Consider the following 26981-nt stretch of genomic DNA (forward strand, 5'->3'; position numbering starts at 1 on the left):
TCCAGATGGTCATATCTGGTTCATCCAGGATGGAAGACCCAGCTTGCTCCTCATCAGCCTCTGCTGGGGTGGAGGGAAGGGTGGAGGGAAGGGTTGAAAGTGATGGCCTGGCTTCATTCTGGTCATCCAGAAAACGGAGTTGATTATAGTACCACAGCCTGGGTACATAAACATCATCTGCTGATGCTCCTGATCTCCTTGATTCCTGGATCTTCTTATGCTCCCTCTTATACATGTTCCTCAGGACCCCAATTTTCTTGAGCAATGTCTCCATTGTTGCTTCCGGGATGGTCGCCTGGACAAAGGCCAGAAGTCTCTCCAGCGTTGACTTCCTCACATGCTTAGCATAATACTGAGGGTGTTTCACCTCCCACAAATTCCTCATCTCTCGATATTTGGAAATAAAAGATGTAAGGAACTCTGGATCCTTAAATAGGGGATTCATTATATCTGGAAAAGATGAAGTCACAAGACAAAAAACACTTTTATTATAGGTTTCGGCTAACCCCTCATCATCTTCTCCCTATGTAGGCCTCATCAATCTATCAAGCCATATAGGCCGCTTGCTACAAAGTCATGACCATAAAACCCATAAAAAATATATTTAAAATTACCTTCGTTTTGTAACGTCCTGGTCCACTATCACCTACGCACAGAACGTACGTACGACACGTGCGCAAGGCCCCTCTTTATACACTACGCATGTGTGAAACTCCGCCTGCGTCGCCCGCCCCTGACGTTCGAAATTAACTCATGTTCTCCGCCCCCTAATTCGACGCACAGAACGTACGTACGACACGTGCGCAAGGCCCCTCTTTATACACTACGCATGTGTGAAACTCCGCCTGCGTCGCCCGCCCCTGACGTTCGATTTTAACTCATGTTCTCCGCCCATTTTTTGTTACGGCGCGTAGTGGAGTTAAAGAATGGCGGAGACACCTGAAATGTTGACGACCTCAGGTAGTGGAGACAGCCCGGAGGCTGGAACGTCAGCGAAATCTATGAGGCCTAGATTTAAGGCCTCTAATATGAGTTTTAAAGAGATGGTGGAGATGGTGGCCATTCTTCACAAAGACGACTATGATGGCAAATATGGGCCGTACGCACGGCCAAATTTGCGCAAGGCCAAAATAATGGCGAAGGTCGTGGAGACTTTGCAGGCATCTTTTGGGGTCCAGCGCTCCAAAGATCAACTGCGAAAAAGATGGTCTGACCTGAAACTCAGGGAGCCGGATCAATACCGACGTATCCGGAAAGTTCTTAAAAAAAGTAAGTACTTGTCGTGTTTTTCTCTTGTGTTTATTACCTTGTATACTGCTCCATGTGCTTTTCCTTCCTATCCGATTTTTTGTTCATCGTTTTAAACGATCTTTTAAGAAACCTCGTTACATATCTATAGATATATATCTATATATACATATATACATATATATATACATATACATATATATATATACATATATATATACATATACATATATATACATATACACATATATACACATATATACACATATATATATATACACATATATATATATACACATATATACACATATATACATATATATACACATATATATATATATCTAGTTATATATATATCTAGTTATATATATATATAGTTATATATATATCTAGTTATATATATATGTATATATATATATATAACTAGATATATATATAACTATATATATATATATAACTATAGAGAGATATATATATATATATATATATATATATATATATATATATATATATGTTGAGAGATAGATATAGAGATATAGAGAGAGAGAGAGAGAGAGAGAGAGAGAGAGAGAAATATATAGAGAGAGAGAGAAATATAGAGATAGGTAGATAGATAGATATAGAAATGTAAAACATTCTTTTTGAAGATTTGAAGTTATCTTAATTTTTTGGCTTTACATTTAGTTAGATATTTAGAGATTTTGTTCCAGATATAGAGAGAGATCAAAAGATTATTAACTATATTTTGAGATATTGATATCTATCTATCCGATATGTCTTTATAATTTTAAATATTGAGGTAAAATAGGAACTCTACACAAACCACTTCATTACAAATGTTGGAAAATTACTATGTACTAAAATATCTGTGTGCTAATTAGATTATTAATTTTTTGTTTCACATAGGGGAAAAATCACTCAGCCAACAACCAGAAGACAGTCCACCCCAAGCAAAACATGATTGGGAAATAAGCCCAAGTCCCATTGAGGATGTGGAGGAAGGAGAGGTGGGCGACATGGGCACCCCACCAGGTGAGTGTCTGACACACCAGCTTACGGTAATCTATGCATGGCTGCCTTTTATTTTATGTAATTTTTCTACTCTATTTTAGGTGATCTGGTTGTGCTTGAGTCAAGCAACAGCGCCACCCCCGAGGATGTTCATGAAGTATGCGACATGGGCACCCCACCAGGTCAGTGTTTGAGACACCAGCTTTATGGTAAGGTAAACTTATGTGTGCATATTTCTAAACATATTTTTTTTTTCATTCCACTTTAGGTCCAAGTGACTATTTCACCACAGACAGTGCCCAACGGCTAATTGCTCAAATCATGGCCTGGAATGGGGAGATCGATCAAATGCGGAATCGGATGGATCGTATGCAGCAGGAAATGAAGGACATGATTGATGTTTTGGGTCGAATCTAAATGCCCTTTTTTAAACCCCAAAACATCAATCATGTCCTTCATTTCCTGTTTTGCTGACCCCATTCTGGGCCTTCTCTTTTTTTTTTTTGGCAGAACATAAATGGCTGTTTAACCTAATGTAAAAAAGGAGGGCTGTTTCTCGTAAATACCTCAAAAATCCACAAAAAAATAATTGATTTTCAAAAAAACACAAAACAAAAAAAATAAAAAACTTGATTTTAAAAAACCAAAAAAAATAAAAAACTTGATTTTAAAAAACCAAAAAAAATAAAAAACTTGATTTTAAAAAAACAAAAAAAATAAAAAACTTGATTTTAAAAAAACAAAAAAAATAAAAAACTTGATTTTAAAAAAACAAAAAAAAAAAAAAACTTGATTTTAAAAAACCAAAAAAAATAAAAAACTTGATTTTAAAAAACCAAAAAAAATAAAAAACTTGATTTTAAAAAACCAAAAAAAAAAAAAAACTTGATTTTAAAAAACCAAAAAAAATTAATATACAAACTTTATTAAAAAAAAATAATAAAAACAAAAATAACTTGATAAAAAAAAAAAACATAAACCAAAAAATTGCTTTAAAAAAAAAAAAAAAAAAAAACAAAACTTGATTTTCCCAAAACAAAAAAAAAAGCCTGTTTGTGAAAATCAAAAAGCCAAAAATATTTTTTTGTGGATTAGGTATAAATATTTAGATATAATTATATTTTGCTACATTATTAAGATATCATTCTATTTTTGTCTATGAACATTTTATACTAAATGCAGAACGGAATGCATAACAACCATTAATAAAAACATCTCCTTATAGGAATTAAATAAATGTGTGGTTTGTTATTTCAAGGCTCAGTATCATTTTAGTTATAATTGTAAAAAAGTTGTTTACAGTGGCAATGGAGCTTATTTAGACATTTAAAATTACAATACAGTTGGCACTACAACTGCTCGACCATAACCTAGGAGACAGCCCAAAAGAAAGGCAAGCAATAAATATAATGCAAGATTTCATCAATAATTTTTTTATTGTCAAAAATTATATATCCTGGCCCATTGCAATGGCCCCCCTACCCATAAAATAATTAACATATTGCTGTCTAACTTGACGGGCACTTTGGGGGGCCAAGCCAGTACGGACAGTATCCAGGCCTGTAAGGTTGGCTTCTATTTGTCCGGCCTCAGGCCCAACTGTGCCTATATAATTTGGCGAATGCTTATTTAAAAAGTTGTGCAGAATGCAGCACGATAAAACGATAAAATTAAGTTTGTATTCCGCCAAATTAATGGCTGTTTGAAACAGGCGGAACCGGCTGGCCAGAATTCCAAACGCATTCTCAACCACTCTTCTAGCTCTGGCCAGCCGGTAATTAAAAACCCTCCTCTCCGGGGTGAGGGTTCTTTGGGGGAATGGCCTCATGAGGTGCTTGCTGAGAGCGAAGGCTTCATCGGCAATGAAGACAAAGGGGAGTCCTTCCACGTTATCCTCATCAGGTGGCAATCCCAGGCCACCACTCTGGAGACGCTGGCAGAACTCCGTCTGGGCAAATACTCCTCCATCCGACATCCGGCCATTCTTCCCCACGTCCACATATAAAAAATCATAGTGTGCCGACACCACCGCCATTAAAACAATACTGTGGAACCCCTTATAATTAAAATAATATGACCCCGAATGGGGTGGTGGCACAATGTGGACATGTTTCCCATCTATAGCCCCTCCACAATTGGGAAAGTCCCAACGGCTGGCAAAATGGGATGCCACAGTCTGCCATTCCTGTGGCGTTGAAGGAAACTGGGAAATCAAACAAGAAAACCAAAATCAATTAATTTGGAAGCTAACATTGCAAGAAAATTAGACAATTAAAAACATTATTCCCCAGCATCAGTATAACATTCAATAATTTAATTGTTCTGGAATAACTAATATGGAAAGGCACACTTATCAGATTGGTCACCCCCTCTGATGGAACATTGATTACATTTTAGGGGGTTGTGAAATCCCTAAAAAAAATTACTTTTAGGACACGCAGGAATTTAGGGACTAAAAAGGCTACAAGACTGCAGTTGTCGCACTCTGCAGGTGCAGTTGCTAACCAGCTTACAGTAAATGAGGTAATGTAAAAAGGCATTCATGTTGCAAGGAGTACACAATCACATGCAAGGGCAATTAATGAAAACACTTTGAGGCTTGCATATGATTTGATGATGGAAATCAGCAGAGCTTCTGCTCATTTACTAAAGCACTGGAACAAATGCACTTGTAGAGTGCACATGCATTTTGCAAAGTGCAACATATATTTGCTTTAGACAAATCAACACCACAGAACATTCCAGCAAATTTTAACGAGGGTGGGGGTGGGGGGGTTGTGAAATCTAGATAATTGCTCATTAGCAGCACACTATTTGGAGTGAGTTTAGGTGGGGGGGGGGGGTTGTGAAATCTAGATAATTGCTCATTAGCAGCACACTATTTGGAGTGAGTTTAGGTGGGGGGGGGGGTTGTGAAATCTAGATAATTGCTCATTAGCAGCACACTATTTGGAGTGAGTTTAGGTGGTGGTGGTGGGGGGGGGGGGGTGGGGGGGTTGTGAAATCTAGATAATTGCTCATTAGCAGCACACTAAATACACTCAAACAAAATACATTCCAAATGAGTAGACTAGGTGGATATGTTCCCATCACTTCATGCTGGGAAGGTTATAGAAGGAAAATATACATGCATGACAAAAAATAACAGTAAAAAATTCCAGCATGTGTGAGGATAAAAAGGGGACATTCACACTATATTGCAATGATGGTAAGTAGTGTTTGAAGCAAGAAATACATCACATTATCAAAGATTACATAAAAGAACATGTGATACTAATAAAAGAAAAATATCTTACCTTAATATAGTCCTTCTGCAGGACCTGTATGATGGCAGAACAGGTCTCTGGGATAATGATCCCCAGAGCCTGGGGGGAGATGCCTGTCGAGAACTTAAGGTCCTGCAGGCTTCTCCCTGTGGCCAAATACCGCAAGGTAGCGACCAGCCTCTGCTCCGGAGTGATGGCTTGCCTCATGCAGGTATCCTGCCTGCTGATATAGGGGGTCAGCAAAGCCAACAAACGGTCAAAAACGGGGTCCGTCATCCGGAGAAAGTTCCTGAAATCCTCAGGATTATTCTCATGGATCTCACGGAGCAAAGGCATGTGACAGAACTGGTCACGCTGAAGCAACCAATTCTTGGTCCATGAACTCCTCCTCGCCCTGTTCATGGACTGGTCTTGGGCTGAAGAATAAACTACAGCACCAAGCACATACAATGCACGAGCTCTACGACGAGTACGTACAGGTAACATGGCTTCAAAACGGTCGGCTGGTCAGAACGCACTAAACAGAACGCACTGAAGAACAGCAAGGCCTGTGAAGAACGACCTGAAAATCAGGAACGAGCGGCCAATAAAACAAAGATTTCTCAATGCCAACTGACCAAACGCACTGAAAAGCAGATACAAACCTCACAAGCACAGACTGAACAACAGTTAAAACGAACTGAAAAATACGAGTCTCACAAGCGCGAATCGTCTCTCACCAAACTTCTACTAACACGAGATAAACACGAGATTAGCAGAAGGAGCCCAAAGGGTGTCGTACGGGCTATTGAACTTCCGTTTTATAGTCTCGTCGGACTTGGTGTACGTCACCGCGTACTAGGCTGTCGTATTTTTGTGTGGTCGTGTGTGTGCAAGTCCGTTCGTAAGAAAGTCTGCCGCAAGTCCGCCGAAGGTACGTCGGAAGTCTGTCGGACAGGCTGTCGGACTTTTGTAGACGAAAAGTCCGACCGTGTGTACGCGGCATTAGAGTCTTACACTCTCTAATATTAGGATCGCGTTTGTTCTTGATTCTTCTTCAACTTCTTTTACATATATTTAAGCTTTTCCTTGCATTATCTAATTGAGATAGTATCATCAATTGTATGACAATGTTCCTTAATTTCCAATTTTTTATGTACATGTCAAGGTAATGTTATATTCTTCCTTTTATTGTAAATTCAATAAACATATTGAACAAGAAATGGAAGTCCTGGTTTAAAAATACTGATGGCTTTAAACTTAGAAGGATTTTTCTCTTTAATAAAAAGTATGCATTATGAGACAAAGATAACAGAAGAACCTTTCCTTTCCCCTTTCCTTTTAATGTTTTAAATATCCTTTGCCATTATCCAATATCCACATTCTAAAAGGTTTTACAAATCTGAACCCTTATAAGATCTAATTTATAGGTTTTAAAAAGAGGGTATGTATGCCTTGAATATAAATGAGAGCCACAACACTAAGCATAAACACATACCATATTTGTGTCACAAAACACGCATGACCCTGTTTTTCCTTCGCAGAACAGGACTGGTGTATGTGTTACGGTGTGTTAAGGGCCATGTACTTTTGCTGCAGGATGCACAATGGGGGTTCATCACAAATGAATAGGCGCAAACTCAAAATGCATGCAACAACGCATGTCAATGTGTATTACAATGTGCATCAACGTGCGCTGTAATACACACGCTTAGGATCAGGGCTTAAAGTTTTTTTTTCTTAAATCTACAGATGTCCAAAGAATTTAACTTAGCAGGCAACCAGAAGCTCCTCACATGTGCTTGGAAAGAGGTAGAAGCCAGCAACTGTACTTTGACACAAAGTTTGAAGACTGAAATTCGATAATTGTATATTTCTTTGGAGTCTAGTTGCAGACTGTTTGTTTGTTCTGTTCTATTTTTCCCTTTTATTTTAAACAGTTTTGCTTCTATGTATGTTTTGTTGAACCTGTAATGTTTGTATATCTGTACCACTCACTTTTTGGAATCTAGATAGATAGATAGATAGATAGATAGATAGATAGATAGATAGATAGATAGATAGATAGATAGATAGATAGATAGATAGATAGATAGATAGATAGAAAAGAAGAAGAAAATAATGAATTGGTATTTATTTTGTATAACTCTAAATTACATACAAATTTAAAAAGACAGAATGAGCCCAGTACAGTATGTGCTAGCACTAACCCTGTTGGTGAAATCACTGGCTGAGGTAATTTTTAATTGTGTGTGCTTGCACAAAACTGTCTGTTATCTGGTAGAGAAGAGATTCAGAGTAGAAGTGTCTTTCCAAGCCTGTAATTTGTGGGTAGTGACAGCCTGAGTATGTGTATTTGTTTTCCCATGTACAGAAAAGCACAAAAATAATTCCTTCTTTCTTAATGCTTCCATGACAAGATTTATATAAAAAGACAGTGGTAGACATCTAGATTAAATGTGTAACATTAAGATTCACCCTCCTTGGTCCCAGAGTCCTGGGGGATGGCTGCTGGGGCTAGCAGTTTAGGGCAGTTTAGTGCTAAAGGTGCTGAAGGTGCCAATATGTTGGGTTCCATTCTGATGGAATGAAAAATAATAGAACTTCTATAAAAAAACATAACTAAGATGTAATGACTGCCTGTATATGAGTTTGGATTATACACCTGGATACACATATACAAATTATATTTTGTAATGACGGTCATTAAAGTCCAATTTTTTTTAGCAAGGTGATTTTGTGCTGTGTCTGTGAAGTGATGTTCAAATCACTTTTTGTGCAATAATTGGATTTGACATTGATCAGGCTGTTTGCTAATTTCCTTACTTCACCAAGAAAATAATGACTTTGCTTATTGTTAATGAGTCTTCTCCAATCCAATATATTCTAACAGATACAGATAAATACCAGTTTTACAATTCAGTGCATACACCAGCTCAAAATTAGGTGCAGCTTCAACATTATTATAAATTATATATACTATATGCTTATGGATGTGTTTTCATCAAGTAATGACTAATTAGATTCTAAATTCAGTAATGACTGAATCTCTCAACATCTCCCAACAACTGATGTATTTTTTTAAGAACAGACTGGGTCATTTGTCTTTCACTGTTAAGTATATGTGTAGATAAAAACATTCTTTTTAAATATATGTACACCTGTATATATATATATATATATATATATATATATATATATATATATATATATATATATATATATATATATATTCCACGCTATCAGATTTTCAAGACAATATTCAAATGCACATTTGCCACCAAGTGTATACTGTAACTAAAAGGCATACAGTAATCAAGGAAAAATGTATCTAGTGTGCCAAACAACTAGTTATTATTTAAGAGCAAGCATCTTTAGGTTCAATGCAGCACAAGCAATATTTAATGTGATTGTAAGCTTAACTTTTTTTTTAAATAACAAACATGGTTTTACACAGATCCTCCTCTTCTCAGGTCCCCCACTGGTGATCCTTGCTCCCTCTCTTCTCGGTGTGCTATCATAGGTAGTCACTTCCTATTGTTGGCACACCTGCACGCTCGATCCAGAGCCGCGGTGTCTGCCCCGCTCCCTCTTCATGGATTTGATTTGTAGCAGCTATCAAGCTATCAATCTGCCCTGTGAGGAGGGAAGGAGCTGCTCTCATGCACAGCTTTGGATTAAGATTGGGTATATATAAGGGGGGGGGGGCTGCACAGGGAGGGTTTTCTACCTTAATGCAGAGAATGCATTAGGGAAAGAGACATCCTACCTTTACAATCACTTCAGGACTTGGGAGGCCCTGGTAAAATAAGTCAGGGGCACGACCACTCTCAAAGCCACCATGCTATCATAGAGCTTGTTGGGAAAATAAAACCCTGCTTATGGATGCAAGCAACTCTCTCTACCAAGGTCGTATAAAAGGGCATGTAGCATACAATCTAATAAATGTGCAAACTTATTATGCATAATCCTCTTATCCTCTATAGTGTACATAACAAATAATTATAAAGAAAGTGCATTGGGCATGGAGAGACAGTGGATTTTCTCCCTTCTTTGACATCTATTCCTGTACCACTGGATATTATCATTTGTTTACAAAGATTGATTAAATCTTTTGCCTCTACCATGGTGAGTCAAACTTTGCTGAGAATGGTCTGCATTGTATGCTGTAAAAAATATATTTGGGAATATATATATATATATATATATATCCCATGCTTATGGAGAGAAACCAATGAGAAAGAACTGCTGCCTCTACCAATATATCCATCTAAGTGGAAACAGAAAAAAATAAAAAGTAGGAGGGTAGAATTGGCGATGTTCTGGCGTGGAGTGTTTTAAACCCTTGGCTTGTGAAGGATCCCTAAATCTATTGAGTGAATTTCTGATATAATAACTGTGCAAATGATACAAAAACCAAGCCAATAAATGTGCAAACTTATTATGCAAGTGATCTGGGTAATTATTGCAACAACCTAGTGCAGTACTACTGGAATACAGATATGCAAACAGTCCAACCAGTAGTTAGTATATTCCTTATGTGCAAAAAACACAAATCTAAAAACAGCAATCTGATGTGATAAATAATATAAAAACCGTGCATAAAAACCAACATAAAACACTTATAATGACCTCTAGTGGAGTACTAGAGAAAGTGCTAGTGCGCTGAGAAGTCCATATATCATCAATAAAATATAAAGTGACAGGTGCTCTTCAAAAACTGTATTTGGTACTTCTTAAAAAGGTGCCCCATAAGAAATGCACTCATCGAAACCATTCACCCCACAAGGAGGTATTACGCCTTCACAGTATTTGCCACTGTGTAACACACAGGAAAACCTTTGGTCCTATTTCAGCTGGTTGCTTCTGTGTTTGTGTTGTAAGGCATAAAATAGTCTCCTTGCAGCTGGCCCTTTATTGCTCCCACATGCAGAAAGGAGACACCTCCATAGTGTATTACCATTAAAACTTGACAATGTATTAGTACAAACAAAGACGTACTCACATTCAGTCTGTTATTACAGAGCTTTGGATAAAAACAGGAAGCCAGGATGATATGTGTTCCACGGCTCAAAACTGGAAGTGATGCAAAGACGCTGTTAGCCCCTCCCGTTTCATCACTGGGACGTCACCTGGAGCGGCGCCATACTTTATATAGTATGAGGTGTATCCTGATTGGTGGCCATGTGACCACGGCCATTTTTGGTTAGTTCAGACTTCGACATGGCGGCGCTGGTAGTAGTATAAATAAAACAGCCGATAATTACATAGAAACCTAATACTTCTCCGCAACATGTCGCGATATTAAATTTAAAAGGACTGATCTCATGATCTTCATTGTTTATAGGGACACCGCATACCTATACATTTATATAAACATACTAATAATATGAACATCAGGATTAAAAAATAGCAAAATAAAAATGTATCTGTAACATTGTATAACCTCATGTGTACAGATAACCTAAATGCAAATGGAAATTAAAAATTCAGATAGGAAATTAAAATAAAAGTATAAAATAATGGTTACCGTATATACTCGAATATAGGCCAACCTGAATATAAGCCGAGGCACCTAATTTTACCACAAAAAACTGGGAAAACTTATTGACTTGAGTATAAGGCTAGGGTGGGAAATGCAGCAACTACTGGGTAAACAATGCCCACCTGCAACCTCACTGTGCCCATCTGCAGCCTCACTGTGCCCACCTGTATCATCAGTGCCCATCTGCAGCCTCACTGTGCCCATTTGCAGCCTCACTGTGCCCATTTGCAGCCTCATTGTGCCCATCTGCAGCTTCACTGTGCCCATCTGCAGCTGTACCTGTGATAAATAAAACAGCAGGTGTCTCCCGCTGTGTCATGCCCATCTGCAGCTTTACCTTTGCTAACTAAAACAGCATATGTCTCCCGCTGTGTCATGCAGTCTGTTTGGCAGCCATCCATTGCAACAATGACCCCCTCCTCCTCGTCCATGATAGACAGAACACTGATACAGTTTCCCAGCATTGTATCAGTGTTCTGTCTATCACGAATGGGGAGGAGGCGGGGCTTTGTTACAATTCACGGCCACACAGACTGCATGACACAGTGAGAGACACCTGCTGTTTTAGTTAGCAAAAGTACAGCTGCAGATGGGCACCCTCACTCGAGTATAAACCGAGGGGGGGTTTTTCAGCCTAAAAAAAGTGCTGAAAAACTCGGCCTATACTCGAGTATATACGGTATATATATATATATTTAAAAAGGCATATAATGCTCCTACAGCATCTTAAAAAATGAACAATTATGGGGGAGGGGCCTAAAAATTGGTGAGGAAACAGTTCAGGTAGATATCAATATTCAAGCCTTTAGGCTGAAGAGTATTCAAAATAAAGATCCATTTAGTCTCATTTTGTAATACTTTGAGATTTTTGTTGTCTCCCCTACAATGGCCCTTAATCGTATCTATGGCATAAAAACAAAGCCAGATGGATTTTTATTGTGGTGTTAGTCAAAATGTCTGGACACCCCATGTTTTGGGAAGCCTGTTTTTATGTTATTTATATGTTCCCTGATTCTGACGAATAAGGGCCTGGTAGTTCTTCCTACATATATTGCTTTTGGCAAGGGCATTCCAAAACATACGTGACATGTGTGCTGGTACATGTTATTAATTTATTGATTTTATATTCTTTCCCTGTGGTAATATACCTAAAAGACACCTTTTTTGGTTCAGTTTTTTTACTGTTTCTACGGGGGAGGCATTTTCTAAGGGGCTGACATTTAAAGAACCCTTTGAGCTCTTTAAATATTTTAATCTGTTTGGGAGGATCCAGTGCGTTATGAACCAATCTATTTCTTAGAGTAGGGGCTCTTCTATAGATAAAAGAAGGTTTATTTGGAAGAATGTTTTTCAAAATATTATCAGATTGTAAAATAGACCAATGTTTCTTTAGGACTTTTGCCACTAGTTTGTGTTGTCTGTTAAATCCTGTAAGAAAGGCCATATCATTATACCGGTTTTTCTTCTTATCTTTTTTGTGTTCTATCATGATTTTTCTATCTGCTGTTCTGACCTTGTTTTTTAGGGTTTCCAGATTTTTTTCTCTTATACCCTTTTTCAACAAATCTTTCAATAAGTATGTTAGACTGAAGGTCATAGTGCTGAAGAGTGCTACAATTGCGACGGATATGTATCAGTTGTCCTTTTGGTATGTTTCCTACCCATTTGGGATGGTGACAACTGTTCGTTGGAATATATCCGTTGCAATCAATTTTCTTTAAAAAGTTTTAGTGTGTAGTTCACCATTCTCTTTAAAGATTTGAAGATCTAGGTAATCAATGCTTTGTTTATTCCATCCTCCTGTAAAGGTGATACCATAGATATTTTGGTTTATTTAATCAAAAAACCTCCAATTCTTCTTCTATGCCCCTCCAAATAATAATAATGTCGTTGATGTACCATCTGTATAATTTTAGATTAGTTCTTCCGACGCCAAAAATTTGTTCCTCTTCCCATCTATTAAGAAATAAATTCGCTGCACTGGGGGCATATTGGCCACCATAGCTACTCCTTTGGTTTGGGTATAGTACCTTTGTACCAGAAGAAGTTATGGCTCATGGCTATTCTTAAACCTTCCAAGATGTAATTGATTTGGACTCGTTGTAAGTTTGTTTGGGTTTTTATGCATGATTTTTATATTTTTTATATCACATCAGTTTGCTGTTTTTAGAATTGTGTTTTTTGCACATAAGGAATATACTAACTACTGGTTGGACTGTTTGCATATCTGTATTCCAGTAGTACTGCACTAGGTTGTTGCAATAATTACCCAGATCACTTGCATAATAAGTTTGCACATTTATTGGCTTGGTTTTTGTATCATTTGCACAGTTATTATATCAGAAATTCACTCAATAGATTTAGGGATCCTTCACAAGCCAGGGGTTTAAAACACTCCACGCCAGAACAGCGCCAATTCTACCCTCCTGCTTTTTATTTTTTTCTGTTTCCACTTAGATGGATATATTGGTAGAGTCAGCAGTTCTTTCTCATTGGTTTCTCCCCATAAGCGCGGGATTTCATATATTCCCAAATATATTTTTTACAGCATACAATGCAAACCATTCTCAGCAAAGTTTGACTCACCATGGTAGAGGCAAAAGGTTTAATCAATCTTTGTAAACAAATGATAATATCCAGTGGTACAGGAGAAAATCCACTGTCTCTCCATGCCCAATGCACTTTCTCTATAATTATTTGTTATGTACACTATAGAGGAATCCACTGATGTTGCTGCATTCCTGTTATTCAGCTCACACTGGGCTCATTACAGCCACCTATAACTTGCTTGCTGCATGCAAGCTTTTCCTGTGTGCTGCCTGTTCTCCTTACTGCGCTCAGCTCCATCTCTGGGCATAAATGTAGGGTGGGCAGGTGGTACCTCCTCCGTGTTCCTCTCCTCATTGGGCGCCAAATGTGGGCCATTTGAGGAGCCTACCCCAGGGTGGGTTCTTTTGGGCTATGCTGTGCACTTAGAATGGGTCACTGCTTTGCACATGGGGTACCTTTGCTTGTGCTGTGCTCACCAATGCCCTGGGACAAGGCAGAGGTCGCTTTCAGGGGTAACAACCTTAAGGCAGACCTCTGACTGCTGTACACTTGAACAGATGACTGAACTTTAGTTAACTCTCTTGAGCCCCATGTCAATGTACTGTACATCACCACAGTCACTTGTTGCATTTGGGAGGGGCACTCAGAGTCAGCCCCACCTGACCAGATTATCTCTGCTACCTCACTTCCAGTAATGGAATGGGGTCCTTTTTTTTTTTTTTTTGCCTCTTCAGAAAATACTGTCCAGAGACTTATTCAACTTTACGTTCATTTACTGTCTCCTTCTCGGTTTCACATCATTGTGGTATTTTCATGGGAGTTTATTTATTTTTTAATCTCTTCTATTATTAGATTTATTAAAAATGTAAATATTAAAATCTTATTAGCTTACGTCGCTTTACATCGCTCTTCTATAAGTTTTTTCTTTCACCACCCATATTCCCCATCCTCCTGACTACTTCTCCCCCTTTCACCCCCCCCTCCCCCGTTTGGTCTGCTCTCAGCCCACTTTCTTATTTCTAGGCCTACTCAGACCCTACCGAACGCAGTCATTTTTCCTAAGTATTTCTCCGAGGTTTTAAAATTTTCCTTTTTCCCCAGATACTATTGTATCTTCCTGGCTGCCCTTTTTCTTTGCTGCATAGGTATTCCATTCTGCTGTAGTATTCTATTTGTTCAAACCATTCCCTTACATCCGGTTTTTCTGCACTTAGCCACTTCTTTGGAATTAGTCCTTTTGCAGCATTCAGCTTTATTGGGGTTAATGTTTTCCCATATTGTTTATTTGAAATTTTTGATTCATGAAATAGGCACGCCTGCGGGCTGTTGGTTATCCTTTCTCCAGGTATTTATTTGATGTATTCCAAGATTTCTTGCCAATATTGCTTGATTTTTGGGCATTCCCACCAGATATGTGTCATTGTGGCCCTCTGTTTACATTCCCTCCAACACAATGGGGATATGTCCGGTTGATATTTGTAAATTTTGTCCGGGGTCAGGTACCATCTTGCCAGTAGTTTATACTTCATTTCTATTGTGTTTATATCTGTTGCGTAACTATATACTGCGCCTATCATTTTCTCAACTTGTTGGTCCTCTAATTTCGTCCCTATTTCTTTTTCCCATTTTCCTATGTAGGAGGGTGACTCTTGTCCTTCCAGTTCTGTCAATATTCCATATACTTTAGATATACCATATTTCGATGGAGTTTGTACTCCGCAGAGTTTTTCCAATGGGGCTAAATTCTTTCCATCTCTGATTGGTTGGGGTAATGTATTTACCAAATGTTTTAATTGAAAGTATTCCCAGTCACTTATCTTCCATCTATTTATTTCCTTTAGTTCCGATAATGTTCTCATCTTCCTGTGTTTGGTGATATCCCTTATTTGTGCATTCCCCATTCTATCACCTAAAAGTGTTCCCTTTCGTGGAAAAAAAAAAATTGTTCTGGTGGGTGCGATTATTGGTGAATTATATGCCCAATTTCTTTGTCTATATAATGTATCCCAGATTTTAAATACATTTATAGTCAAATCGTGTACCTCCAACTCTAGTGTTCTGTGCTTACGTGGTATCCAAGTGTTTTTGTGCAATGTTGTATTACTTCAATATTTATTCACTTTTTTTCACTTTTTTTCTTTGACCCATTCATTGACCCATTGTACCATCTGTGAAATGATTACTGACTTATAACATCTATTTATATCTGGGGTTTTTTAGACCTCCATGTTTTTTTTTTTTTGTTAAGTGATTAGTGTAAATTTTAGTCTTGGTTTTTTGTTTTGCCATATGTATTTTATCATCATTGTTTTTATTACTCTGAAAAAACTCTGTGCTATAGCTATTGGTAACATTTGGAATTTATATATTATATGCTCCAGCAAGGCCGCAGAGCGGTCGAGGACTATGTGACTGACTTCAGACATCGGAGCACGGATACTAGTGGAAGGATACAGCCCTGCGGCACCAGTTCCGCCTCGATCTACCCGAGGGTTTAAATGACGAGCTAGCTCGGGTTGGTGTTCCAAATACTCTAGAGGCTCTAGTCACCTTGTCTATCCAGATAGACTGACGACTCCGGGAGCGCAGAACAGAAAGAGCTACCCAGCAGCCCCGTCCAGCTATTTCTCCGTTCCAACTACCCATCTTCTTCTGCCAACACCACTCACCTGGCTTTACCCATCTCTTTCCAGCTTCCAGGAAGAACAATGCCGGTTACTGCAATAATAGACTCTGGGGCATATAGTTGTTTTATTGATTTGAACTTTGCAGCTCAACAACACATCCCACTCCAGCCCAAGACTCAAGGACTTTCTATCTTTTTTGGCAGATGGGTCTTGTATCAAATTTGGATTAGTGACCCAGGAAACCCCTCCTCTACCTGTAACTACCTTCTCAGACCATAAAGAACTGTTAATCTTGGATGCAATTGCGTCCCCTCTGTTTCCAGTCATCCTGGATACAGGTCCACAATCCGCAGATTGATTGGGGCTCCAGAGATATTAAGTTCCAGTTATCTTATTGCCATCATCACTGCCTGCCTTCCTGTCCCAGCACCTCTGGTCCTCTGTTGTGCCTGGAATCTGATTCAGAGATACGTTCAACAGTGCTAGAGCCATACCATGGATTTTTGGATGTCTTCAGTAAGCAGGGGGGCTGAAACTCTTCCTCCCCACCGTTCATTTGATTGTCCAATCGAACTACTCCCAGGGGTTGAGATCCTTTTGGACGAATCTTTCCTTTATCTGAATGAGAGCTAGAGGTGCTAAAAGAATATGTGGATGAAAACCTCAAGAGGGGAATCATCCGACCTTCCACTTCTCCAGCAGGGGCAGGAATCTTTTTTGTGGAGAAAAAAAAGACCACTCTCTTCAGCCCTGTGTGGACTACCGAGAATTAAATAAGATCACTGTTAAGAACCAGTTTCCTCTGCCCCTGGTGCCTGAGCTCTTTCAAAGACTAAGGACTTCTTCTGTATTTACCAAATCTGTTCAGACTGCCTCTATGTTGATATATATACTTTTCCATGACCAAAGTATTTCCCATATGTGATATCCATGAGGCCCCCGTGGGTGGGGAGACCGATTTCCAGCCCATCAATATGAGTTTGCGGGCCTAAAACAGTGCTCTAGAGAATGCTATTCTAGCCATCTCCTCAGGGACAACGTCCTCCAACACTCCTAAGATACAGTGAATTGGGTCCAGGGGCAGGGGGACGGTCGTCTGGAACACTCTATTAAGCGTCTCAAGCACCGTACTCCAGTACTGATGGAGCTTGGGCACCTCCAGAGCAGGTGAATGAGATCTCCCTGGTGTCGCCCGCATCTGCCACACAGGGGTTCTGGTCGCCTGCCCTTATGCAATCTAAGTGGAGTGTAGTGCACCTGGAGTACTATGTAAAGTTGGGAAACTTTTTGAGCCACGTTAAGGGAACAGATAATAATGGACTGCAGGACTTCATCCAATTGTTCTCCTGTGAGTGGGCCTACATCCTTCTCCCATAGGGATACTGCCTTAGTGGGGTGTGCTTTTAAGTGGTGTGTCAATAACATCTGGTAACATTGTGAGATGATCCTTTTGGTTTCAGTGCTAGTTTGTATTAGGTAGAAAATGGGAGTAGGTGACATAACCCAGTGGTTATCGTCTCCCTGCGCAGCCACAGCGTGGATGAGCTGGAGGTAGGAGTAGTACATGATAGAGGTCAAGTTATATCTGTTCCGCAGCTCAGGGAAGGATAGTAACTTGCCATCCTGAAATATATGTGATAGCAAGGTCACTCCAAAGGAGTGCCACCTGGGGCCCTGTTGTAACTTTGCCAGTTCGACATATGAGGGATTCCCCCATATCAGAATATATTCCGTGAAGCCCATCACCTCTTGTATCTGTCTGCCCTTGTTCCATATTTTCTGGATCAGATTAAAAGTGATCATCTGTTTATTCGATTTGTGAAACATCTGAGCCTCCAAACCCATCAGAACAGTCTCTACTCCAGAGCCAATCAGCATCAATCGTGCTGAAGAGCCCTTTCTCGCATGTTTGATGATCAAAAGGAAGTGTCAGCTCCAGATATCATCCTATCAGAAGGTGACTTCCTACTCTTACAAAAAAACCTGATGTCTGGCTTTAAGCAAGCTTCAGCAAATATGCCCGGTCCTCCTGGAATTACCCTGTTACCCAAGGATGGGCTACTATGGAAGGACAATAAGATCTTTGTGCCAGAACATATCCGGGTAACAGTCTTAGGTCTATGCCATGACCATCCCCTGGCTGGCCATTTCAGGATACATAAAACCCTGAAATTAATACAGCGTACATTTTGGTGGCCGGATCTTGAAAAAAACTGCAGTGAATTAATGTGCCACCTGTACCCGAAGTAAGACTGGTAGAAGAAAGGTCTGGGGTCTGCTCAGACCTCTACCGGTTCCTGACAGACCCTGGAAAATGATTGCCATGGATTTTATAGTGGAACTTCCCCCATCAGAATGTTGCTCGGCTATTTTTGTAGTGGTTGACCGCGTCTAAGATGGCTCACTTCGTGCCACTGAAAAATACGCCTTCTGCCACTGAAACTGCCTAGGTCTTCATAAAGGAGATTGTAAGGCTACATGGGGTCCCAACAAACATTGTTTCAGATAGAGGGGTGCAGTTCACCTCTCGCTTCTGGAAAGCATTGTGCAAGGTCCTAAGGATCGAACTGTCTATGTCCTCTGCCTATCACCCTCAGACTAATGGGCAAACCAAGAGGACGAACGCTTGAGCAATAACTCCAGTGTTTCACTACATTTGTCCAGGATGACTGGGTAGCATTACTGCCCTTGGCAGAGTTCACCTTCAACAGTCACTCGGCTACAGGTCAGTCTCCATTTTTCGCTAACTATAGATTCCACCCAGACTTCCTACCTGATTTCATTCCTGAATCCACGGTTCCAGCAATTCAGAACACTGTAGATTTCCTGAATCGTTTTAACAAATTATTACAGGAAGCCATGATCAAGGCACAGGCAACTAATAATTGGATGTTTGACAGGAAGAGGAGAGTGAATTATGCCTTCAACAGGGCGATCTTGTATGGCTATCTACCACTAACCTCAGAATGACTTGCCCTGCAAGAAAACTGGCACCCAAATTCATTTGTCCCTTCTCGGTGAAGAGGAAATTAAATGAAGTTTCATATGAACTTTCTCTACCTGATTCACTGAAAATTCACCCAGTATTTCACGTCACTACTAAAACCTGGCCGGATCCCTTCCCAAACAGGGGATCGGGGCCACCTGAACCAGTAATTGTCAATGGGGATGAGGATTTCGAGGTGGAGGCCATCTTGGATTGTAGAATAAGTGGAAACCAGCTTCAATATCTGATCAAGTGGAGGGGGTATGGTCCAGAAGAGAACTCCTGGAAACCCAAGCAGAACATCCATGCCCAAGAGTTAATCCAGGCCTTCCTTCACAGCCATTCTCAAAAGAGAGTTCTTCTGGGCACCCGGAGGTTGCCCATAAGGAGGGGGCAATGTCAGGGACATGCTGCCCGCATTAGGAGACGCATGCGCAAATCACAGACATCTCACATGGATGTGCGCATGCACGCGTGTTAGACGCGCTTTGGCGCCTAGTAGCCTATAAAGATGCCTCAGGGGTGCTAGGTCTTTGATGTTTGATCTGCAGTTGTCCCCTGAAATCCTGATTCTGTGCTTGTATCTTGTTCCAGTATTGACCCGGCTTCCTGACCACGCTACTATCTCCAGTCCTGAACTTTGGCTTGTTTGACCCTGCTTCCTCCTGTCTGCCGGCCTGATTACCTGTTGCAAAACCCAGCCTGGACTCTGACTACTCTCTGCCTGCTCTTTATGCTGACTGCTCTTCTGTGTATGACCTGGCTTGTCTGACCCTGCTCCAGCCTGCTGTCCTGCATCCGCTGCCCTGCATCTGCAGCATACCTGCATCTGCTGGCCTGCATCCTCAGAATACCTGCACCTGCATCTGCTGCCCTGCATCCACTGCCCTGCATCCACTGCCCTGCATCCGCTGCCCTGCATCCGCAGCATACCTGCACCTGCTGTCCTGCATCCTCTGCCCTGTATCTGCAGCACTCCTGCACCAGTTGTTTCGGCTTCTCATCTGGCACCACCACTTCCAGACCCTGCAGGCACTTTTACCCCACCGTGCTCCTACAACCACTGCCTCAACTCCAGTGGTCTCCAAGCCGAGGTTGTACGAGAGGTCTCCCACTGCACATTAGGCTCACTCCTAAGATACGAGACATCAAGCGTGGTTGAGTTTTCTTTAAGCTCAATCATGGCCTGTTCCTGATCCTTTCCCCACGTACATGGTACTACCCGTACGTTACTCCCCTCCCGCGGGCGGGGGGTGCGATCACGCCCTCCCTCGGTGCCCAAGGCAGTCGGCATCGTTACAGGAGCGATCCATCCTGAGGAGGAGGCCACTGATTCATGGCCTCTCCCACACGATCGCTCCAGACGAATGAGAAGCTTCCTCTGCTTCTGAAACTGTAAACAGAAGCAGATAAAGTGATCTTATCTCTCCTCGTGGAGCCTTTTCGTTCTGGCGCCCGAGTAGAGAAGAGTGAGTTGCACCAACAGCACACTAACACCAGTACTTATAGGCACACAAATCACCCCCCAATCACCCCCCTGCACCCCCTGTCACCCCCTGTCACAGTGACACCAATAGCAGTTTTCATTTTTTTACTACGAAAAAATAAGGACCCTAGAATAGGGAACCTATGTACCCTCGGTACAGCGGGACTTTATAGGCGAACAAAACAATTACATTTATCATAAAAAACTATTATTTATTTGTTAGAAAAAAAGCATAAAAACAAGACAAACTGAACATCAATCTGCACAAAAGTGCTTATGCAGCAAGTTTTCTTTCAAATTGATCATTTTACATTTGCATTTATAAGTACATGTATCTCTATAAGCCTAACATGTTTCAGGACGATGTCCCTTCTTCAGAGGTGTATTGCAGAGAGAAAATATGTATATATAAGGCGTATTCTGAAAAGACAAGTGAGAACAGTTTACATATTGACATGTTAACAGAATAAACAATTCGCACCATACCATAAGACAATGTCCAACGTTCGTTCTGGCGCCCGAGGAGAGAAGACATCAGAGTGAGTTGCACCAACAGCACACTAACACCAGTACACATAGGCACACAAATCACCCCCCAATCACCCCCCTGCACCCCCTGTCACAGTGACACCAATAGCAGTTTTCATTTTTTTACTGATCGCTGCATTGGTATAATTTTGTGACTGTTATAAGTGTTGGGGCTGTTAGTGGTAGGCCCCTTTAGGTCTAGGGTACCCCCCTAACCCCCCCAATAAAGGTTTACCCCCTTGATCACCTACTAGTTAACCCTTTCACCCCGTCACCAGTGTCACTAAGCGATCTTTTTTCTGATCGCCGTATTAGTGTCGCGGGTGACGCTAGTTAGCCTGTTAGTTATTTAGGTTCACCGTCAGGTTTTTATAGCGTCAGGTACCCCATATACTACCTAATAAATGTTTTAACCCTCTGATTGCCCCCTAGTTAACCCTTTCACCCCTTGTCACCAGTGATCACCGTATAAGTGTCACAGGTGACGCTAGTTAGCCAGTTAGCTATTTAGGTTCACTGTCCGGTTTTTATAGCATAGGTACCCCCATATATTACCTAATAAAGGTTTTAACCCCCTGATTGCCCCCTAGTTAACCTTTCAGCCACTGTCATAAGTGATCACCGTATAAGTGTTATGCCCCGTACACACGGTCGGATTTTCCGATGGACATTGTCCGATCGGAGCGTGTTGTCGGAAATTCCGACCGTGTGTGGGCTCCATCGGACATTTACCATCGGATTTTCCGACATACAAAGTTGGACAGCAGGAGATAAAATTTTCCGACAACAAAATCCGATCGCGTCAATTCCGACCGTGTGTGGCCTGTTCCGACGCACAAAGTGCCACGCATGCTCAGAAGAAATTCCGACACGGGACAGCTCGTTCTGGTAAACTTAGCGTTCGTAATGGATACAGCACTTTCGTCATGCTGCAATGTTCAAAATGGTTTAATACAGCGCACTCTCTTCTTCTTTATAATGTGACAAGAATTAAGAATTTTGCTGCTCATATTCACACACACTTCTCACAAACTTCTTTTGTTACTATTTATCGGGATTCCCTCAATATATTTTGATTTCTCACATCTGACAACATATTTTTTTTATTTTTTTGACTTTAATGTAGAATCTTTTTTTGTGTTTCTCTTTTTTAATTTTTTTTTTGGTGATTTTGATTTGTACTCCCGAAAATGTTTGTGTGTTTTTTGTGACAAGTTCCCACAACACCATTGATATGTTGTTCTATTTAATCTGTAGGAGATTGTTTGTTGTTGTTGTCTCTTGTTAATTTCACATTTTATGTTAGAAATGTACCTGAATCCTCACCAACAAACTGTCCTTTTTGGATGAAAACACACACAGGAGAGTAGAATTTACCTAAAAATATTTTATTAAGGGGTCACAACTATAAACAAAGAGGGAGGCAACGCTGGAGAAACTGCAGAAGTGGGCGAAGCCTTGGACCCCCAGGGCAGACATCAATTATTTAAAAGCAAATTGGTGGCCTGAGAAGTCCATATCTAAGGGAGGGCAGTCTGGTCCAGAAGTCCCAGAGATCCGGAAAGCAGCAGATGACATCTGTGTCCCCAGGCTGTGGTCATACGAGAGACTGCAGCTTTTGTCAGACCAGACTGAACCCAGGGCAATCACTCTTTGGTTTTCCTTCCATGCTTCCTTCCAGCCTTTGGCTGTGGTGGTGGAGTTGTGGCAGCAGGAGGAGGAGGAGGAGGAGCATCGTCGATCTCAATGACATCCGTCTTGTGTGTCAGTTCCCCACTCTCCCCCTTACGTAGGACTTTATAAATCAGGTCCTCAGAGATCTTGCGTTGGCCCTCCTGCATGCCCTGCAATTTGGTGGCAGCCATGCAGGCAAAGGCCTCTTCAGGACTAGGGAAGGCTCTGAGGGACGCAGAAGCCTCCTGGATCAGCCTGTATGCTGAATCCTGCACAGGACTGGGAGTGGCCTTCCTGGCCCTTTTGTATGGCAGGTGGAGGGGAGGAACCTGAGACTCAGTCAGGCTGCGACTTGTCCCAGGCTTCTCTTGGCTGACACTTAGCCCCGCCTCCTCCTGGCTGCCACTAATCCCTGCCTCCTCCTGGCTGACACTAATCCCCGCCTCCTCCTGACTGCCACATTCCACAGCCTCCTCCTGGCTGAGGTCTTCCTGTGTATGAAAAAGGGACATAGTTTTAGTTTTTTTTACATCAATTACACACAATTTTCACCTCCTGACTGCTGCAAATTGAATGTTAACAAATATAACAGACTATCCTTCTGAGCCCAGCATTTTACATTCTTGTCCCAATTTTGGGTGCCCAATACTGTCTATTGATATGTAAAACACTTTTTTTAATCAGCAATTAATGATCAATAATAACATCTATAGTAAACATCATTTCTTTATTGCCCAGAAATCTGTAGAAGAATGCTATACCTGACTCCAGCTGGGCTCCTCCACTTCTTCCTGGCTGGAAGGCCCAGGTTGGACATCAGAAGCCTCAGCTGGGATGGAAGGAAGAGTGGAAGGAAGAGTAGAGAGGGATTCCCTGACTTCAGTGTGGTTTGACAGAAATCGCAGTCTCTCGTAGTACCACAGCCTGGGGACATAAATGTCATCTGCTGCAGCTCCGGACCTCTGGGAATCTGTGACCTTCTTGCGCTCCCTAAGATATGTGCTCCTCAGGCCACCAATTTTAGCTTTTAAATAAGGGATGGTTGCTGTGGGGACCACCGGCGTCACCAACTCCAGCAGTTTCTCCAGCGCTGCCTGCCTTTTTTGTTTGTGGTTATAGTGGGGGTGTCTCACCTGCCACAGACAGGGCAGCTCCCTGTACTTGTCTATGAACAGGGGCAGGAAATTGTGGTCGTTGAACCCATCCATTTTCTCTGCAAGACACAACACAAGACAAACCCTAATGTCAGGCCAAACTCCCCTAATCTTGTTACAATATAGGCTTCAATTTCGAAGCAGTATAGGCCCAAGTTTAGATCCTACCTTCGTTAGCATGATCGGCGTCTCCGATGCTCCTTCCTCCGCTCACAGATCGTACGTAAGATGCGCGCGTTACGATTTATACACACTGCGCATGCGTATAACTCCGCCCGCCCCTGACGTTCTTTCTATTCTATTCCCCGCCCCTTTTCGTTTGGCGCAGTGGAGGAAGAGCACATGGCGGATAGACAGCAGGATCGTGCTAAGTACAGCAACGAGGAGGAGGAGGAGGAGGAGGAAAGGCCGAAGCCTGAAACGTCCCAATCCAGAAGGAGATTAAAGGACTCAAATATGTCCTTTGGGGAGATGTTGGAGATGGTGGACATCCTGAAGAAGGCCGACTATGATGGAAAGTATGGGCCTTACCCCAACCCCAATGTCCGAAAGGCCAAGATCATGGCGAAAGTGGTCAGGAGTCTGCACCGGAAATTCAGGGTACGACGATCGAAAGATCAGCTCAGGAAGCGGTGGTCGGACCTGAAATTACGAGAACATGAGCAGTACAGAAAGATCCGGAGAGTGCTGCAAAAAAGTAAGTAGTTGTGCTGTGTTCCTATTGTTCTTGTGTTTATTACGTTCGTGCTGCTCCATGTGCTTTTAGGAACTGTTGTACAGTTTAAAATGGCAACTTTCATGTTCATGGGCACATTATTCGTTCGAATCACACATTTTTATTTCGGACTATAAAATACCATTGTTTAGGCTATATGCATTTGGCCACCATTTTGAGGCCCTATACTTGTCTTCAAAGAATTGGGTTGTGTAGATGGCTTTGTTACTAGAATGGAATGCAAACTAGATTCTGTGTAAGGAGAGGACACTGAGCAGCTGTTTTCACATCTGGACACTGGAGCACTAGTGTGGGACCCCAGAACACCATTTTTATTAGGGGGGACACACAGGTGCTCCAGTGTATACTATAGGGGGGGCTACATCTGTGAAGCTTGTACTAAACAGGTAAAGTATCGCAGATTGACAAAGGACACTAAAAATGCTACATCTTGGAACTCTGCTAAAATAGATAATTGTACCCCACTTCCAAGCAATGTTTCATGTTTATAGTTCTGCCATCAAATATCTGTGTGCTAATTATACCATTTTTGTTTTACATAGGGGAGAAAAGACTCGGAGGACCCCCCTAACCTGAGGAGACCAGAGACCCCCCCCCCCTCTGGAAGAAGGGGAAATCCACCCAACACAAGATGAGCAGGAGGAAGAAGATGTGGTGGAACTAGTCACCACAACAGGTGAGTGTCTTCAACCACAGGCTCAGATAAGAGATGGATGGCGGCATATTTTTTAGACCTAATTTATTTTGGGTTCCTCTCTTTTTAGGTGATCGTGAGGTTGTGGATGAAGATCCTTTCACATCAGAAAGTGCCCAGATCGTGATCGGGGAGATCATGGGGTGTAATTTACAATTGGAAATCATCAAGCAAAACATCAATGATGTTATTCCAAAATATAAAAACATCATTGATGTTTTGGGGCGAGTTTAAAGCCCCTCCAAATCACTTTCTTCTTTTGTGTGCTACAATGTGCGAAATGTTTTTGTGATTTTTCCCAAAGCCAAATTTGGAGGATGCACACAGTGTGTCAACATGTGCTATCTGCCATCACAGGAGATCAATGGACGCGTTTTGGGGGTGCAACCCCTTCCTCAATAATAAAGTAGCGGTGAGGAAGGGCTTTCTCCCCCAAAACACGTCCCTTGATCCCCCGTGATGGCAGCTAGCACATGTTGACATTGTGAAATTTGTGTGCATCTTCCAAATTTGGCTTTTCCAGGGGTGATTTCCCCCCATCTGAACGCAATATCAAACACAGTTCCTAAATACTCATGTCTGATATTGCCTTCAAGTTCTACCAAATGTGAACTTTGTAAGATCAAGATTTGTGTCTTTCTTGTGGGTTTTACACAGGCCTGTTTTCTATAAAATGGACATTTTGATTTTGGATAATGACACCACAAAAATTGTTATACAACAAACATGTTGGTTTGTCAGAAAAACCTTTGGTAAATGCAAATGTGATTGTGCAGGTATTAAAAAGATTGCTCATCAAGAATGTGTGGATTATTGTCTCAACGCTACAACACTTTTGGGGTGATGTAATTGTTGTTTTATGAGAAAATGGGGGTAATTTCCTAAGGGCAAATCCTCTTTGCACTACAAGTGCAGTTTCAGTGCAGTTGCAAGTGCACTTGTAGTGAAAAGTGTCTTTGCATTTAGTAAATAACAGCCAACAGTGCTTTGTATAAGGTTACACAATCACGACATTTTCTGGACTCCACACATTTCTGTCAGGGTCAGCTCAAACAAACACAAGCAGTAAATGTCCACAAAGAAGAGCCTGGGGGGAGATGCCTGTCGAGAACTTGAGGTCCTGCAGGCTTCTCCCTGTGGCCAAATACCACAGGGTAGCGACCAACCTCTGCTCCGGAGTGATGGCTTGCCTCATGCAGGTATCCTGCCTGCTAATATAAGGGGTCAGCGAAGCCAACAAACGGTGAAACACGGGGTCCGTCATCCTGAGAAAGTTCCTGAAATCATCAGGATTATTCTCACGGATCTCACAGAGCAAAGGCATATGAGAGAACTGGTCACGCTGAAGCAACCAATTCTTGGTCCATGAACTCCTCCCCACCCTGTTCATGGACTGGACTTGTGTCAAGGTCAGGACCCCAACACCAAGCCCCCGCACAGCACGAACTCTACGAGGAGTACGCATACGAAACATGGCTAGAAAACGGTTGGCTGCTC

This window comes from Aquarana catesbeiana, linkage group LG07 (assembly GCF_042186555.1).
Source record: "Aquarana catesbeiana isolate 2022-GZ linkage group LG07, ASM4218655v1, whole genome shotgun sequence".
In the NCBI taxonomy this organism is placed as follows: domain Eukaryota; kingdom Metazoa; phylum Chordata; class Amphibia; order Anura; family Ranidae; genus Aquarana; species Aquarana catesbeiana.